Source organism: Ambystoma mexicanum, chromosome 1q (assembly GCF_040938575.1).
Source record: "Ambystoma mexicanum isolate Mex_15411 chromosome 1q, UKY_AmexF1_1, whole genome shotgun sequence".
Lineage (NCBI taxonomy): Eukaryota > Metazoa > Chordata > Amphibia > Caudata > Ambystomatidae > Ambystoma > Ambystoma mexicanum.
Window position 1 is genome coordinate 960,357,679 of NC_090922.1, and position 15,394 is coordinate 960,373,072.

Here is a 15,394-nt window from a genome sequence, read left to right on the forward strand (position 1 = left end):
GCCGGCTTCTCCCTCGAACTTCCGATTGCCATCTCCCTTGTTTGCTTACCGCCCATACTGTTTCTGACCTCGGCCTGTCCCTGGACCTTGAGTTTGCTTTCTAATTTGAATCTGAGACGCTGACTGCATGGAATCGACTCGGCCCATGCCTGGCTTTCTCTTGTTTCCTGTTTCCATCCAGCAAGTTGTATTAGAACCACACGAACGCGGTCATTGCATAGATCGCTTTCAAGCATGCTTCTGCTTCCAGCAACATCCCTGAAGAGCTGTGAAACGGTACAAACTCCTGGAGCTGCCTCCTGGCGGACTTTGGGATTCCATGTGTACTTTCTTTGTTGTGTCTTCCACCTGCTTCCCTTGCACTCTTTACAAATCTACTGCACTGGACTTTGGATGCTTTGTTTAACTATAACTATTCTGTGCAGCAACCCATACCTAGTGCGTCCCTCATGCCGTTTGGGTTTAGTTCCTAACTAACACCCCCGTTTTCCTTCATTGTCCTTTCCTACCTCCAGTAACCTACCTTCTGGACTACCCCTGTTGGACTCTTCAAGCAGTGTATCTGGTAACGGCTGATATATTGTTCCACACCCAGGTTAGGAGAGATAGGACGACATCAATCTGGTGGGGTCTAAATCTGTACTATTTGTTTCTTTTGTATTTCCCTAGGGAAGACCCAGGGCTGAGGTGCATTCGAGACACCTTGGAGGGCTTGTTACTCTGTCATCCAGGTCAGTGATGATTTGGGCAGGCACTAAAGGTAAACTGTTGTGTAAAAAAAATACTGATCCGTGTTCCTTCTGGTTTGTTCCAGCCTGCTGTGCTGTTTTCCTGTGGTGTGTCTGGATCCCTTGCCCTTTCAAGTGATCAACTCCTCAAGCACTTTCATTCCAAAGCTGGTGAGGTGTATCATTGGAAAGGTCTCCCTCTGTTGAGGGGACCTGGACCTTTTACGGTCCAGGTTGTCTTCACGACAAGGACAAGTCTGAAGTATCCTTCTCTGTCTACTTGGTGAGACTGAAGATCCCTTCTCTGTCTACTTGGTGAGTTTCAGATTGTACTTGTTCTGCACAGTAACCCTGATACAGGTGGACAACGTATGCCCATCCCTAGTGCAAGTCATCTTCATCAATTACTAGATACATGGTACACCATTGACTATCAAACTATAAGGCCCGTTTGTTATATGTCCCTCTACTATTGGTTGGTACATTTGAACCCTTCTGGAACATTTGGCTCAGAAGCAGCACGTAAGCTGGTACCCCAGGTGCCAGTGGGTGGACTTGACAGTGTCTCCCCACCCAATTAGCCCAACATCTCTCATCGCTCATGCCGTCTGCCATTCAGATTGTTTTTGAGGTTGTCCTTGCAAAGTATCATTGCTCCTGAGAATCAAACGGAGTATAGGCACACTCTCATCGCAATTTAGGTCTGTACACTCCAATTCTATTTCCATCTTCGACTCACTTGACAGGAGACCGTATTTTGGCCTGTTTTGCAGCATTTAACTGTCTTGAATTAATAAACTTGGCACTCATGTTGTTCTTTTTAGCACCTTAACAAGGGCTGATTCAACTTCTCATGTTCACTGTTCTTCAATTATAGATAACCAGTTCTTGGCCATTCCAACCCTTGACACCAGACCAGGCAGCTATTTCAGGCCTTTCAGCTATCTTCAGCTGCTTTCTTACTGTGACCCAGATTTCTGATCCTTCTTTCTTCACAGGTCTGAGCTCACTAAATAGGTGACACTGATGTCCAGATTCTATATAATGGCGGCACCGCCTGCAGTCTATTCACTATGTATAGCGAGCCTTTATGAATACTTAATCTATTTGCATTGCTGCATCTGTACAGATATAAAATGGCTTGCATTTTTCTATGCATCTTCTTCAACCATTCTTCTCAGTGCGTCACGCTCATTTCTTGTGATGTCACCAGCCTCCTTTTCTCTAATCTTCATATTCCTTCAGGGCTCTCTTCCAAGAAATTGTCATCTTTGCAGGGGCACATCTTATAGGGTCTTCTAAATAGATACCTTGGGCCTCATTACGACCCAGGCGGTAAGGGGTTAACGGCTGCGTAAAAGGTGGCGGCGCCGTTAACCCCTCACCGCCTAATTACGAGGTCCCTTTGAAGGGTCCCCACCTTAACGGCTGGTTTTACCAGCCGTTAAGGAAGGAACCCGCAAAGGGACTTTCGAGGTAATTACGGTACCGCAATTTGCGGTACCGTAATTACCACCTTCCCCATTCCCATTGAGCCCTATGAGGGCAAAAATGCGAATGGGGAAGGGCCAATGGTGAATGGGGAATTACCGCCCGCCAACCTTGGAATGGGGCGGTAATTCCGCCATCCACCATGGCGCAATCGGTAAAATACTGGCGCCAACTATGGCGCTAATAGCGCCATGGTTAACGCCTGGGTCATAATGAGGCCCCTTGTCTCGAATACTCTCTGTGGAATTGGCACAATCAATGGTGTCATGCATGTCGCGATTTCCGATTTCCAACATATAGGAAGAATGGGGGCGGGACTTCCTAAAGAGACATTCAGCTGCTCCTCTACATCATGCTATACTATTTTAGTTCAGAGTGAGAGAGGGTGGTGCTTTACTTGAAAGCAGGCTATCAGAGTACAGTAATACATTGACATCTATAGTGAGAAAACATAGCATAAGTCATTAGCTCATTTGAAAAGGCAGAGATGGATGTGCAACAAGCACGGTAAGGAGGCAAAGGTGACCTGTCTGTCTTTCTGTATACAATGACAGTCAGGTACCCTTCTGTTATGCAGCAGTCACCATATCATGCCCAGTTGCCATGTTTCTCATTGGATGGGAGTGGCCTATTAATACACTCCTTGTTTTGTAGTAGTGATGTCTATGAATTACACAACTAGTCAGCCAGTGCATACGATAGCGTGCGAGCTGCTACAACTATGAATGCAAAAAATCTGCTGCCTACAACAACCGGGCAAGCTGCATTTGTGACACAAGACTTAGGGCAAATGGTTTGTGTCTTCTTAACTGTACCCATAATGCCTGCAATCTTTGCTCTAACCCAACACTCTAGAAGCACTCGAGTACACTCATGTCCAGAACTTGACATTGCTTAATCGTCTGAAAAGTGCATCCTGAGTTAGGGAGGTACATCTCCTCTCAACCTGTCCTGTTAGTGATATGCAACCCATGTCCTCAATGCACCCCTATGGATAAATGCACAGCAGTTTACAATCCCACATCAATGGTGGCACAATTGGACAATTGTGACTGCATTCAACTTATCTTTGGACCACAGGAGCAGTTGGCACTTCCATATGGGGTCTTCCCCATTAGGCAAACATGGCGGCCTCGTTCTTAACAATTTTGTAGATGATGACCTGAGCTCCTCTTTGGTGAATTTGATCATAACATGGTGTCTACCCTGCCCTCAAATCCACACTTTAACCTCGGAGGCTATTGAACCAATCTGCGGCTTCCAGGGAGTTGAGATAAGGTGGAATGAACGAATGAAATTTCACGTTGGTACTATAAACCCAAAGTGTCCTGTTCCTTGAAGGTGCTTTAGCAAGCAAACACACGATGGAGCAGCGTGTTCTCATTTGCATCCACTCGCTATGGGTTTCTGCCGACTCGGCAAGAGATAACACAGATGCACGTTTTCTGTGTTCTTATTTCTAAAAATGGTTTAAAGGTAGAATTGTCAAATATGTAGGAGCATACATGTGCATTTGCCACTGGCTACTCGGCTTAGTAAATTAAAACTGTTTCCCATCATATTTTGCAAGCTTCTGTCAAGCATTTTTCAGCAAGTAACCCAAATTGGAACAAGACTGACACGTGCTATATGCATCATTCCTTCAGTAGCAGCCGCTGCCATTACCAACGTGAGCAGGGAATGCTAATTAAAACTAGAGGCTACAGGGACACATTTAAAAAGTGAACGTCCCTATCCAATAATAACGCGAACAAGAGCACAGTTGATTTACAAGTCTCTCATCGGCAATACACATTGTAACGTGAACTGATTTCTGTCACTTCACAAAACAGTATTCCTCAAAGAATAGGTAGAGAAATAGAACGTTCTCAACAGATCTCCCAGTCATGATCCAGGGGTTCAAAGGTCAGCATGGAGGTGCACATCGAGCTGATTGCTGCGGATGCCTCATGGCACATCAGTAAGACAAAACTGGCGGAATGGTAAAGCTGTCAACTAACCGGCACTTCCATTGGCAAATCTGCAGAGATGACATGGGGCCATTCTCCGAGGACTCCAAGTATACAAGAAGAGTGTCGGGCGAAAAAGTATGCACGTGCGTGAGATTGGTATTCATTATATGGAGGTGCACTGGCTCTGAAGATGGAACCCCAGGGCACTATACTCCGTGCCACACGCATTCCTTTACTGTGAAGCATTGGTCATTAACCTGTCCTAAATTGGCACTAATGTTTGGCAGCCTCTCTATGGCACTTCACATGTGTGTGAATACAGTGAAAAAGTGGTTAATAAGTGTCTTCCTTAGATGATTGGTAGTTTTTAGGTCCCTAATAGCATACTTGAGGTGTTATCATTACTAGCATGCGACGGTGGTGGGTCTATGTCTTAATTGGCTCCTTTATAGGGTCCTGCCATACGTCTTGAACACGCTGGTGTTGGTATTAGGGTGACCTCTTGCCTTCTTTTTGATTTCCTGTTTCTCTAGGGAGTGCACGTTTAGTTAATGACCCCATATTTACGCAGGTTTCCATAATTAATGTTCGTTCCTTATGTATCATGTGACCTTGAATACATTGTAAGTACAATCTGAATTAGTAATTGTAATTGGTTATTTATAGGCATAATACCCAGAGGTTTCTAAGCAGAACCCGGGGATCGAACCTGTGTTGCTCTGAGTTGTCTTGTTTCCAAGGTGCATTGCCCCTGAGCTATCCTTTTCCTTCCGAGACTAGTCTTGTAATACATGGCATAATTGACTGTAAAATGTGTAGTATAATAATCCTCACTATGTTTTGTAGGTCTGCTTATTTTGGTTCCCTGATGAAGACATTGAAAATACTGTATTAACGTCGAAACAAGTGGGTGTGTTTGAAGGAGCCAAGACAATTACATCAACTCGATTCATCCAGTCTCCATTTGCCTACACATTTGTTTAATTTATGATGATTAGGGTTGTTTGTGTTTGAGTAACCCAAACAATTCCTTATTTGTCCCGGTTAGATTTTATATACACACAGTATGTTGTGGCTGTGATGTTTGAGTATATGGTATGAATTTATTTGATGTATGTGATTCGGTTATTTGGTTTTTATCAATTCAATGTTTGCTGTTGTATGTATTGATGTTTTTTTTTTGCTTTCATGTAGTGTAAATTAAATTGTATATATTTTTGATTAAATATCCCAAAATTATTTTACTAATTCATTGTTGCAGATTTGATGTTACAGTTTCTATAATATGTTACCTTCGTGGGCCACATCTATAGAACAAGCATAGGATTTTCAATGACATTCTTATTACCCTGGTCATACCCCAAGCTGTGTGTACACACTAAAACAGTCAGTGCTCTAAGTGCTGCTTTTTTTAAATCTCCCTCAAGGCTGTCATCGATTCGGCATACAGCCTTACAGTGATTGAGTTATTTTTATTTTGCATGCGTTTTTGTAATTCATTGGCAACGACTGCACTTGGATCAGCTCTATACAATTCACCCGGTTACCTTGTTTTAATAGCATCAATTTTCAGAGCGTTTATTTTAACTGTGGTGTTCTAACTCCGGCAGTTTTTAGCGATTTAAAAAAAAAAAAGATGTATGTGTTTTGTGTGTTTGAGCAGTGGATTTGGGGGTGGTGGGTGGCAGGTTGAGGTGGTGGTGGGTTAGATGGGGGATTAGAGAGAACACCCAATTAAGAAAATAAAATTGCCAATAACGGCTGGCGTGACAACACCACGTTTAAAAGAGCTGCAGTGAAAATAGCCACGATTAAAACACGTAAAACTAATTCACCACAATTGCAAGACAGAGCAAAATAAAAAAAGTTACTTCAGGCAAAATCACCATTACACCTTTTGTTACACAATGCTTTGCAATAGGGTCAATTCTAGCTGCTATTTACGCATGTCAGATGGCATCTCGAAACGATTGCATTGATTTTATGCCAGTATAAATATGTCATGTTTGTTAAAACCAAGCGGTTTTGCAGGCAAGGTGGAAGGTTCAGCAGGCATGTATAACCCATTCCATGCCCCCACTCCTCCTATAAAAGCAACGGGAATAGCATGTAGCATATTAAAATGATGTTGAGACAAGTGGAACAGACTTACGTCTTCTTGAGATATTTGTTCATATATTGGTGTTTTTACCAAGTAACAATACAATCCCTGATCCAATGCTGCCTGGTATACAATCCCATCCCACAATTCTGAGGGGTTTGGGGGGGACAGGCTATTTAGAGACAAAAACCGAATTCATTTAATCAAAGGTCCTCCCCTTTCTTCATGCAGGGGAATTCACCACAATAGGATACATAAGATTTGCTACGATAGCACACATATGCAGTCAGACCATATAACAAAGAAATATATTTTTCATTTCTAATCCTAAATATTGCAATGCCTTGATATATATTGGTCAGTATATTAACCCTTTCTTCTGTTAACTTTACATAAAATTAGTTTTTGTTAAGAAAATACGTTATTTTATCCAATATCAAAGCCCACTATTGGTACCGAGAAAGTTGCATGCCTATAAAGGCAGTTCTCATTCAATAGGAAATCAATCCTTCCCCATGTAAATATAGTGCTGAGGGTTGCTAGTGTTTGCAAGCAATGTGAAAGCAGGCTATAAAGATTTTCTTCTCATTTTGCAGGTTTTCACTAGGAAAACAATGTTATCGCACCCAATAAAAGAAAAGGATTTATGATTTTCTCACACAAGAAGGAATACCCTTGGGCCAGGAGGATAGTGCTCAGGGGCAGACCGTCTGTCTTGGAAACCATACAATGCAGAACAACAACAGTTCAAATCGTGGTCCCGTGCTTAGAGGACTCGTCTCTGGTATGTTATACAAAAACAGATTAATTACCCTTTTTCTTCACTTTGTGAATCAGATCCCACAGGTGCAGATCCCTCACTCTACTTTGCAATGTTATGAGAGGAGTGGATTTATTTATTTTGGGAAATAAATTTGGATGGGTAAACTCCCTTTTTCCCTTTTCATTCACTTTATAAATATCTATGGCATTCACGGGTCACAAATCATCAAGCAATTCTCTAGTCTATTAGGCGAGGCCACTGATGCATAGCCTAACCGGTTTGACTTTACCTGTTACAACCACAGGCTTCAGTTTATTTTATACACTATGATCCCGCGCATGCGCACAACATCGTTTCCGGATACAGCTCTCCCGCGGGAGCCGGAGAGAACAGCGGTCTGATGCTTTGCAGACCCAGGACACCGCTGAAGTGACGAGAGGGGACCCAGCCCCATGTAAGCCCCCCGAAGGCTCTAGGCCGAACCCAGGTCGTTCCCTGACTCAGACTACTAACAATTGCCAGTAGCACTTCACATTTCTTACGACAGCGTAGCTGCTGCTCTCTTTATTATTTTTTCAGCTCTGTTTCTGCACGAATGAATCACACGGCAACAGAGATTGATCCAGCTTACTGTGTAGAAAGGACTTACACAACTTCACCTATTAGGATTTAAAGCATTCCGCTACGTGACACACAGGTACAGCAAACACTCCTTTGCACATCTTAACTTTTAATTGACCTGTACATTGCTTATTAGCAATAGACACCTAGTTATCTTTTCTCCCCTGTACTGTTCCATTTATCCACTACACGTTCACCCAACCCACGGTGACCCTCCGTGCATTCTGCTCCTTATCCGAAGGAATATTGCCAGCAGTTTAGCAGCATCTAACCCACAAGTGTATTACCAATGAATACAGGACACCACCTCTTTGCAGCGCCGCCAAGCGGTATTTTCCCACCAGGTTAGCCTTTACGCAGTCCCTTTTATTACCAATATCAGCCCATGGCTGACATGGTTTCTGTTACACGAAAAGTATCTTCTACTATGACTATATAATAGACAGCTATGCTACACCCCTTTCTTACAAGTACAATGCTTGTTTTTAACAGCTCTTGTGACTTCTTCAGGATCTCACCCCTACTCCCTTTCTTATTTTATTGATTTCACAGAGATTCCCAACCCGGAGGCCCAGACGAAGGCGTTCCAACAACAAGGCGAAACGCCACAGGACTATGCACTTATTGTGCTTTTTTTGCCTTTTCCAACTAGATAGGGGGCTTCTCCCCCTGGCGTAGACCGATGGTTTTGGTCCTCTGTTTATAGAATTCGACAGCTACCCTGGTTTGATCTTCACGGTCCTGAGAGCATAGCTAGACAGAGTGCGCCTTGCTGAACCTGAGACCAGATGAATCAGTTTTCCTTCCTACCTCTCACCCCATTTAAGTCCACAATAATAAGTTGCACACAGTTCAGTTCGCAAAAATAAACCTTTAGGCATTTAGAGGTAAACCAGGTCATTAAACAACCTGAGTCCACATTCAGGGACCTAATATTCAGTGCCTTTACCTTTCTAATTAAGATGTGCAAATGTTGAATAATCTTTGCTATACAGTGCTAACTTTTTGCTGCTGTTTTCTCTTTTACATGTTCACTTTGATGTTGTACAATGAAATTTGCAACACACAAATGATACTAACCCACCAAACATGTGATTTTGAGATAACTATTACACTGGTTCTGCTTTTTTCTTCCTTTGTAATTTTATTTTGATGTTTGATTTTTGATTTATGATTTCTTCTTTTTTCGGATAAACAGTTTGATACTGTGTATGAGTTAACAATACAGACAAATAATAAATTGAACTAAATAATTATTTTTACACGAATAGGGGATTTGTGCCTTATTTGCCATATTAGGGGACACGATTGTATACTCATAAAGATACTAGGTTTACTATTTGAAGCTTGAATTTATAAATAACTTGAATATAATCATTAAGACACCAAAAGATAGTGTTTAGAAATATATCTGTGGTTGGAGTTCCTCTTTTGTTCCCTTTCAGTTTATTTTAGCCATCATTTACAAAATGCTGCACTATGAGTGATGGGAAGTGTTCCCTGTTTTATACAGCTCACCAAGCACAGATAAAGCACTTTTGTTCTTATTTAAATGCAATCCTGGTCAGCTTTTGTACAGTGAACTCAGGATATAATTCACTGTAGCAAACTACAATATCACTGCACAGGAAAATGCAGTGTTGCTACAAGAAGTAAAATCTCCCTTCGCTTTAAATAAAGTGAGAAAGCATTGATGCATTTCACACTAAAATATCAAAATATTCTGTTTGGAATAAGTATCCCTTAGTGGTAAGCAACACCCCAGTTCCCATAAACTACAAGGACATAGCAAGGCAATGATCCTAGGGGACCTATCTAATTACATTTGGGGGAATATTTATAATCACTTTGCAATCATTATTTAAGCTGCTGAGACAGGATGCACCCTCCTGAGTTTTCATAAAACTCCTAGTCCGCCTCTCCTCCCTATTGGAAGGCGGTGTGTGCCAGGTCAAAGTCTTCTCATGGTTAGGAAACTATCCTCCAAATAATATCTATGCTCTGATCAAATCAATTTGGAACATGTGGTATCCCTCCTATGCAGCTTTTGATTCCAGAGTGAGATCTCTGCTACCTGTGTGCTACTGTTTTTGTAATCCCATGATCCGTCACATTTTTTGGTCCAATCTTTCAATTGGTTTGCTTAATTGTCGGACACTCCAAAAGAATACACACACCCAATCTTCATAAGCCTAATATAATTCTGAGATGAAAACGTGAGGGATAATCTGTTCTTAACACTTTTGAATGCAAAATAATTTTTATTGCACATTTCATTGTAGGAACAGCCTATACTGATGAAATATGAATTCATGGGATACACAGTCTTTTTGGAGATCTGGGTATGCAGGATGACTATGTGCCATGCCATGTTTTTTCATAAAGCCATGCATATTATGTTATCAATTATTAAAATACATAAGCAGTTCGGACACATTTGAAAGAGAAGATCTGTAAGGCCATAATGCACTTCTCTCTGTGTTCCTAAGTTAGATGATTCTGATTTCATAAACAAGAATAATGTTTTAAGTGCATTAGCTTCAAATTCAACTTCAAAAAGGGAATATAAAAATAAAAGGCAGCTCAAACTGCAAATCATCAACTAAATAAGTGTATCCTGGTCTGTGAAGGAGGTACCACTTGAGACTATTCCTAAGAAACCAACAATGAAAACGAGATTTGCTTTCTGCAAAAGCAACAAAGGGGAAAACAAGAAAGCAAAAAGGAAACCTTCCTCCCACAGAATCTGATGGGACCAAACCCATTGCAGAAATGCATCATTTTCTGAAAATTAACCTAACTTGAGCTTATGTCTATTATATCTTTTTTCTCCCCCCCCCCCCCCTTATTTATCATGATGTTTCCCTTCCCTTCCCTTCCTCCTCCCTCCACGATATTCTCTTATGTCCGATCAACCCAACTGGACGCCATGATGGTATGTTTAATTTATTTCATAATGGATTCACACTTGATTTGTTTTAATTGTTATTATGTGGATACAAACTTGTGATTCTGTTTACACTCAATTTGTTTTAATTGTGATTGTGTGGAAACTAACTTGTGATTTTTTGTTTTTCTGTAAAAATTGCTAATTCATTTGGGTCATATGCTTGATAATATGATTGATATGAATACTGAATCTGTTCTATTGACATATCATAAAAATTGTCTTACAATCATGTTCATTTCTTATTTTTTGCTATCTTGTACACAGTTTATTAAACAATCTATGCACAGATTTGAAAAAGGCACATGTAGGGTGCCGAAACACGTGTCATCCTTATGGGCGATCAAATAAATAAATAAATATATGATGAACTAAGAGAAATTGGTGTTGGTTGATACCGAACTCCCTGTGGCGCAGTAATAGATGAGTGCAGAAACCAAATTTTTCACTTACTACAAACGGAGTTGGGGAACTCTGTGTCTTCGTTCTCTGCACGCATCAGTGCGACACTGTAATACTATCATGTTGTATCAAGTCGCGGAGGTCTAAGAGTGACTATAAAAAAGTTCCCCAAGTCATATCATTTTGTGTTTGAACCAACTGTGATGAATCTTTTATTAAATAAAATCATTCTGTGTGTAATTACATCTCTGAAAGGGAAATCTGCAAATCAGATTCCCCTTTCATAAGCTCCATGCCATAAGCATAGTGTGTACTAGTGCATTGCTGCATCAGTATCCTGATTCACAGTGCCTGCTCTACCAGTGGCACAGAGCAGGTTCAGAGACCACAAGTGCCCTCTTGACAGCTGCAGTGGCGGGCAAGTCTCTGCAGTGCTGGGGCTGCTTTTAAAATATGAACCCCTGTTCCACAAACGACATCATCCTGAAGATGTTGTCCTAGTGGCACATAAAAAACTGTAAATATAAGCCATACCTGAGTTATGGTATGGGGGTCCAGCATCTTTCAGATGTTTTCCAGCCACATTACATTGATTTTGCATATGTGTCAGCCCTGTGGGCCCATTACAGCTGTGGAAGGATTCTATGCATTCCTCCAAGACAAGTCTCACCCCTGTCCACTGAAAGGACCGACCTTGGGGGATTGCTTCTATTTGTTCCTTTGTAAGGGTAAGTAACACCCTTTCCCCCTTGACAGCCGCTCCACAGGACACTGGCCTGGGAGCTAAAACAAAGAGACACACCTATTCACAGAGAGCCAGGCCTCACATTAAGATGCTGCATTTCTAAAGGCCCTTGGATCATATTGGGCAAGGGAGGGATCTGAGCTAAAATAGCCAGAGAGGGTTATGTACAGTCTTTATAAGATTCTGCCATCTTGATTCTCTTTGTCTCTCTTTCGCTTTCTTGTCCCCTCCACTTTCTCTGGAGCAAATCACTTTGAGTGTGACAGTGTAAGGGCAAAGTTCACTCATTTTAAGAGCAGGGATTGGACCCCTAAAGCAGGCTAGCTTTAGTCCTATCACATGGTGGCTTTTGTCTATTAACGAAAGGGGCTCACAACTCTTCTTTGAATCATGTGGACTCATCCTGTAGATTTCATTGGACCCTGCTGAGAGAGCAGTCCTTTCTAAAGTCCCTCAGTTGTAGGGTGAAGGCAGAGGTTCCAAAGGAAGAAGCAAGATCTGTTCACTAACCATCACTGGGGACCATTGGGAGTGAACGCTACTGCTGGACTTGAAGTCTGCTTCTCTGCCAGCCACCCTGTGCCTGGGACCGCAATGTGCAAAGGTACGCTGAAGGTGTGTGCCAGTCTCCCCTGTTTTGGGGATCCTTAGAATGGACTGACATTGGCCCTCAAGACCCTGGAATGGGACTCACAGCATCTGCAAGCAGAACATCTAAAATGCCTGTTGTCAACAACGCTCGTGCCGAACCATGATTCAAGTGCACCAGGCAATCCAGCTGGAGCCATCAACGCTACCCTGCAGTATCCATTGTTCTCTGATCCACTGTCCATGGTTTGACCTTGTTCGCTGCTGCACCACACCAGCAAAAGCATGTTATTGCCTTGGCTCAAACTACCAAGCACTGCTGCCTTGCTCAAGTTGTCATCCAAAACACCAGTATCTTCACCGCCGCTCCTGAAAGTCGACCGACCCAACCCTGGTGGTCCCTGAACCGCAACCCTCAAGCCATCGCTGTGAAATATCTGATCACTGTGGCACCAAGTTTGTGGCATTTTGCTGGGTTGCTGTGCTTCCAGGTTTGGTTCCATAGTGCAGTAGGAGAAACCAGCCCCCTTTCACCCTGAAAATATGATACTCAGGAATGGTTGGGTACCATCTCCCCACACCACTGGCTCACGTTCTGGTATTTCTGTGGCATGAAGATAGTGCAAGCACCGGACCAGAAGGTGTACAGGGCTCTGGTAGTTCTCTGAATGATCCAGGTAAGGATACATTAGAAGTGGAGGAAAATCCAGAGCCAGGCCAAAGGAGGAAAAGGTATAATGCAGAGATAAGGAGAAAGATATTAGCAGTAAAATCACAGGAAATCTACAGGGAAGAAGCAGAACAAGGAGAGCAGAAAGGGGGGGGGAGCAGAGCTACGGAGATAAGCGGAGCAGAAACAATACATGGAGCCAGAAGCAGGAGACAAAAGTAGGGCAGGAAAACAGGCCTGAGAACAAGGGAGGGAAAGGGTACAAAGCACGACAAGGAACGGCCAGAGCACTAGCAAAAGCGAGGTTACTGGATGAAGCCTTAGGATGTGCGAAAGCAGGGAACGCTGTGCTTTTATGGCCTGATAGCATTGCCATGGCAACCGGGATGCACAATGGATGCACAGCATTCAGTATACTGAATGTGGCATACCAGGTACGTCTCACTCCTGTGCCTGGGCGGAAACCTCTCAATTAAAGAAGCCCATCAGGGGGGCCAGCATCAAGAGTGCGGGGTGAGATGCCATGCGGATACAGTGCTTGTATTAGGTAAGGTGCGGCTGTGGTGGTGACAGCAGTATGTAACAGTTGCATCGCACCAACTCTCCTACGTATCTTGCTATGAGCTCAACCGCTGTCGATCCTCGACCACTAAACCAGACATGGTAATAACCCAATCCACACAGCTCGAATAGATGCTTCAAAACCACAGCTACTTTTTCTTTCGACCCAGTCTTGCACAACCACTTGCTGCTGCACCAGGGCATCTGCCGCCTCTGCAACCTGAGCTGACACTGTGGCCTGGTTGGATGCCCTCAAGCCCTCCCAAGACATTTTCAGAAAGTATGTCACTGATAGCTGGTCAATTTTTGGGCCCAGAGACTGGCTAGGTCATTTTGATCCATTCTTGCAACTTGAAGAAATATCCTTTTGAACATTGTGATCCTTTGAACGCCTTTTCTTCACTTGAATCATCACCCAGAGTGCTGCACCGAATATATCTGTGCATATTCTGTGTTTCTTCTACAGGGTTGGGTTTTTACAGTGTTTTCTAGTTAGTTAATATTGTACATGGTGTGGTTAATTAAAGCATATATTTTTATAGGACCTTGATTGACATTCCTTTATTTTGGACCGTTGTACTTCACTGTTTGGGTTGCTACTGAACCAAATTCACACCCCTCTTAAGAGTAAAGACTTCACTCTGCCCAGGTTATCACAAAAGGCATAGGGGGTATATCTCTTGACTGTGCCTGTGTTGCCTTTATGATTGTGTTGGCTTTTGGTATGTAGAAGCCTGAAGGCTGAGTGGACATTTCAGTCTCTACTCACCGTGGTACTCCCGCAGGGCAGAGGTCAATTCACCACACCAACGCCATGCATGAAGACTCTAATGGGCCTGAAACCATTGCAAAAAACATGTTCTTTGAACCATCGCCATGCATGAAGACACCAGTAAAATCAAATGGGGATTCTATTGGCTTCTCAAAAGTGATCAACCTTTTTACAATTAACATCTTTCAAACCAAAATGCCCAAGCACTATGACCCTAATGAGGGATCATTTAAAAAAGAAATTATGATTATCGAAATATATCACTCAACTGTAAGCATTCTGAACCACCAGAGCACCAATACTAGTACTAGAATGTATGTTGGCAGTTGGCTCAATGCCTTTATTAATTAGGTATAACATTCTGGCACTAATGTATGAAATCCCATGCCTTAGATAGCTATTGACCTTGGGAACTCATTGCCCCATCTAGAGCTGACTTAGTTACCATGGATGTACCATCAATAATTGTTTATGAAATGATTATTCCAGAAACCTGTCAATTTTCAAACCTACTCAAATAATTATTCTTTTCCCAATGCTTCTGCTAATAATCAACATAGCTATAAACATCTAATCACAGAAAGCATGGAACTAATCTGTCAGAAGGGTCTTGCCAATCCCAGAACAGTCTAATTAAAATCAAACCTGCTTCTTTGATGGAGAAAACAGACTGGTTTTGGTTACCCACCACCCTCATTCAAAACAATGTTGTTGGAAATCAAGGGGTCATTGCCATCTCTTTACACATTCTACACTGTGCTCCTTACTTGATGAACATCCAACTATTTTGTTACAAGAAATGTGGCTGCTTAACCCCTGTATATTTGACAGTTATTCCATCTCTCTTCAACCAGTGATTCCCTGCTATAAATAACTCTATTGGATTTGCAGTGGAAAGCTTGCCATAAAGAAAGGTCCCTCAAAGGTTTGATTATGTTATGTTATGTTGATTTATACCACGCACCGTTACCACCGCTACCACCCACAGGCAGTCTCCAGGTGCTTGCTTGGCTCTGCAAGAGGGGGGGGCCTGGGGTGTTAGTGAGGATAGGG